The following is a 1,007-nucleotide window of genomic DNA, read 5'->3' on the forward strand; positions in this document are numbered from 1 at the left end:
GAGATGGAGAGACACAGCAGCCATGAGGAGATGCAGAGATGGAGAGAGCAGTGATGAGGAGACAGAGACACAGAGATGGAGAGAGACAGCAGTGACGGGGAGACAGAGACACAGAGATGGAGAGAGACAGCAGTGACGGGAAGACAGAGACACAGAGATGGAGAGAGACAGCAGTGACGAGGAGACAGAGACACAGCCATGGGGAGATGCAGAGATGAAAAGAGACAGCAGCCATGGGAAGACAGAGACACAGAGATGGAGAGACACAGCAGTGATGGGGAGACAGACACACAGAGATGGAGAGAGACAGCAGTGATGGGAAGACAGAGACACAGAGATGGAGAGAGACAGCAGCCATGGGAAGACAGAGACACAGAGATGGAGAGAGACAGCAGTGATGGGAAGACAGAGACACAAGTCATGGGGAGATGCAGAGATGAAAAGAGACAGCAGCCATGGGAAGACAGAGATGTAGAGATAGAGAGACACAGTAGCCATGGGGAGATGCAGAGATGGAGAGAGCAGTGATGAGGAGACAGAGACACAGAGATGGAGAGAGACAGCCGTGACGGGAGACAGAGACACAAGCCATGGGGAGATGCAGAGATGAAAAGAGACAGCAGCCATGGGAAGACAGAGACACAGAGATGGAGAGAGACAGCAGTGATGGGGAGACAGACACACAGAGATGGACAGAGACAGCAGCCATGGGAAGACAGAGACGTAGAGATAGAGAGACACAGCAGCCATGGGGAGATGCAGAGATGGAGAGAGCAGTGATGAGGAGACAGAGACACAGAGATGGAGAGAGACAGCAGTGACGGGGAGACAGAGACACAAGCCATGGGGAGATGCAGAGATGAAAAGAGACAGCAGCCATGGGAAGACAGAGACCCAGAGATGGTGAGACAGAGCAGCCATGGGGAGATGCAGAGATGGAGAGAGACAGCAGTGATGGGAGACAGAGACCCAGAGATGGAGAGAGACAGCAGTGATGGGAGACAGAG

General features: G+C 53.2%; 1 protein-coding gene across 1 annotated transcript in view; it reads right to left on the reverse strand.

Annotated features, from left to right (window-relative positions):
• Positions 1–1,007, reverse strand: part of CEACAM19 (CEA cell adhesion molecule 19) — a 28,176-nt gene that overhangs the window by 966 nt on the left and 26,203 nt on the right. The gene's annotated exons all lie outside the window — the stretch shown is intronic.

This window comes from Echinops telfairi, unplaced genomic scaffold (genome assembly GCF_000313985.2).
Source record: "Echinops telfairi isolate 266 unplaced genomic scaffold, ASM31398v2 ScPeMD7_655;HRSCAF=1070, whole genome shotgun sequence".
NCBI lineage: Eukaryota > Metazoa > Chordata > Mammalia > Afrosoricida > Tenrecidae > Echinops > Echinops telfairi.